A 3,356-nucleotide genomic window follows, 5' to 3' on the forward strand; every position below is an offset into this window, starting at 1 on the left:
GAGCGTGTTTAAGCACGGCTAGGTAGAAATATACCTAGGGTTAAGTCCTCTAGGGTTCGGTCTCATCCCTCGTGTCATGTTACATCACTTCTAGGGTCGGGTAAGTCACTTCCGGGTTGAGTCGGCTTTAGACTCAGGTTTTATCATCGTAGGATGATGGAGTTAGATTGTCTAGCTCGGTATACCCCGAAAGGGGTATGGTGGAAGGACTAGGGGTCTCGGGCAAAACCCGAGAAATCGGGTTGCAGGAGTAGGCCAAGGACCAGGTGGAGTGAGTTGTTCCGCGGGTAGGTAGGGACACTACAAGAAGGTGTTGTAGGTCCCGGATGACGAGGTAGGGAGAGTCCGAGGTAGAAGGACATATGACCTCGGAGGAGTAAACCGAAGCTGCTTCGGTTCTCGGTGGTAGGTCAGGAGGTGAGGTCTCCACATTTAGGTGGAGTTTCCTCGGGTAGGATGCTCAGGAGATGGTGTGAGCAGGGAGATGTCGGGTTATCACCGGGTAGAGTCGGTGTAGATTGGCGCTAGGACACTCCCTCGAGGTGGAGCACGTGCACTCACGTGTCTCTTATTCTCGGTGGAGCATCGTAGATGACTAGGAGCGTCTTCACGGGACAAAACCGTAAGACAATTCTAGTTGGCAGGAGAGGGTCCGAGGGTAGAAGTCGTATACCTATAGGTAGTGTAGACTTCACGGGGATCCGGGCTAGGTATCTAGCAGGTTTCGGTAGTATGACTCAGGGTAGTCTCGGGGAAGTCGGGATAGACTTAGGAGACGGGTAGACGTCGGGTATAATCCTCGGGTTAGCTAGCGGGTATAGTCTTGGACTTTACTAGGATGATTGGTTAGACGGTCTAGGGAGTCATACAACCGAGGGTAGCGTTTGTCGGTCGGGCAACGCGGGATAGGATTTCGGTTCGAGTCTTATCGGGGTGAACGTTCTAACACGTTTACCGAGTGTTTCAGGTTTGGATGAGCTGTTCGGTGGCGGGATAAGGCGACGAGGCCACGAGGAGTCATCGACGGGAGCTTCATCAGGTTCAAAGGCAGCGACATGCGACTAATTCCGGTACGACAGGTAAGTCAGGTAAGTCAGGTAAGTCTGCTTTAAATTCCGACGAAAGTCGAAGGATCGACGAAAGTCGATCGGTGCTGGAAACGGCGAACCACTAGTGTTTTATTGTTTTTATTTTCGGTTCTCTTTCTCCACGAAGGTGGAGATTGTTGGGCCTTAAGGCCCATTTAGTGGAAGAAAGAAAACCTTCTCCTAGAGAAGGAGGTTTCGGTTTTGACCGAAACGTGGCGTTTTCGATAAGGGTTAATCTTAACCCTATTGCTTCAAGTTCTTCAACACGCAAGAAGCGCGTGGCTCGAGGAGGTGAAAGAGGCGATGGGGAAGACCGAAAGAGGAAGAGATCGGAGGCGATCTCGGAGGCGATCTCGCCGGTGGAGCTCCGGCGGTGCGAGCCGAGGCTGAAGGTGAGTGACTCCGGTAAGGTTTGTCTCGACTCTCTTGTTTCTTGGGTGTATTCTGTTCTCTACGAACGTCACGGCGAGACCCCGGGTTGTGGTGTTCCGCCGGTTACTCTTTCCGTTCTTCCTCTAGTGGATTCGCCGGCACCGTCCGACCGAGACGTAGGCCCGAGGTAACTCGGTAACCGAACTCGTAAAAACTCCGATGTCTCTTTCGTTTATCGCACGTACGAGTGTCGGAGGGACTGTGAGAATCCGATATCCACTTCACAGAAACTATAATGAATTTTATCATATTTATTAATATTATAGAGTAAGGCCAGCATCTAGTCAAGGGAGAAACCGAGTAGAAAAGTCAAACGTCACAGGCGGTGGTCAAAGGATTAGCCGGTTTGCAGCCGGAGAAAAAAAACCATATATGGTATTTCTTTTTTTTTTTTGGTAAAATATATGATGTTTCTTTATTGAAAATGATCGTTACAAAATAATTAAAATTTACTTAGATTGTAAGTAGCTTATAATCGTTACAAAAAGAAAGCCAATATTATATGCTTGGGACAAAAATGCCTTAAAAATCGGATTCACAACCATATGATTTGAGAATGATGTCAATAAGGAGAAAAAAATGATAATGGAATTTGACCTTTTGAACCTACCAGTAATGATCATTTAAATTAATTAACGACTGGGAAAGTGGATACAATTTAAGCATTAAATTAGATACATCGACAACTTAAATATATGAATTAAATCTAACGCATACTCAAAATTTATCTCGAGATTTCAAAACTAGGATGGCATTTGATCGGCTAGTCCATTCTTATTTATTTTTTTATAACATTTATAATCGGTTAATGTAAATAGTTATGAAATCGCGGTTAAAAGTTTGGTCAACATATATGAACCCTATATATATACATATCACGATGATTAGGGCCCATCATTGAGAATTCGCGAAGAGATGTTTGATCGTGACATGCCAATCATGGACATGCACATAATTTGCCAATTTGCAAGATTTAAAAGTAATGTCCGAACATTTGAAAACAAGAGAAAAAGGCTAACGTACAACGGATTTTGACGATTATATATAAGGAACGAAATATCATTAGCTAATCATCATTATTCAGATGCCGGTCAAAGATTATGATGCTAATATAAACATAATATTTCCAAAATAAACAAGTAAAAAAATAATTCCATGTGCTTTGTTGGTGGGTTCGAACGAAATAATGTAAATATACACCGTAGGAACAAATTTTAATAAATTTTATTCGTCGACTCATTATAAAACGTAAACATATCTAACGGGATATTTTAGCACGATACGCGGTCGTAACGGCACATGATTGTTACATGTGACGAGCATATTAGTACGTCGTTTGGTTGTGAAGTATACCATTTGTCACCATTAATGATATCAATTCATAGATATTAAATATTTTAAGAGACTGAGATTTCGGTCGATTTACGAATATTGTACGACAATATCATGGGTGTAGATACACCAAGATTTTATACATAGTCATAAACATTGGACATTAATTCATTATAAATGACAGAATCAACACCAATATTCAATAAATCGCGTCGCAGATATATAGAAAGAAAGCACATTGACATGTCAAGTTTGAACCCGGCATGACTGCCGTCACGTGGCCTCAACGAGTCAGGCCATAACTGCACATGCGACGACATGAAAACATATAACATCTGCAAACATACAAATACACATCCGCACATCGACATATATATATATGCATGTATATGTGTATGTTTGTCGAAAATAAACATGGTGCAGAAATTATGGGATAGCAAACCCCACTTCATTCTCAGGTCCATGCATGCATGAGGGTCATGTAGGCATGACTTTTGCTCTTTC

This window comes from Tarenaya hassleriana, unplaced genomic scaffold (genome assembly GCF_000463585.1).
Source record: "Tarenaya hassleriana unplaced genomic scaffold, ASM46358v1 Cleome10, whole genome shotgun sequence".
Lineage (NCBI taxonomy): Eukaryota > Viridiplantae > Streptophyta > Magnoliopsida > Brassicales > Cleomaceae > Tarenaya > Tarenaya hassleriana.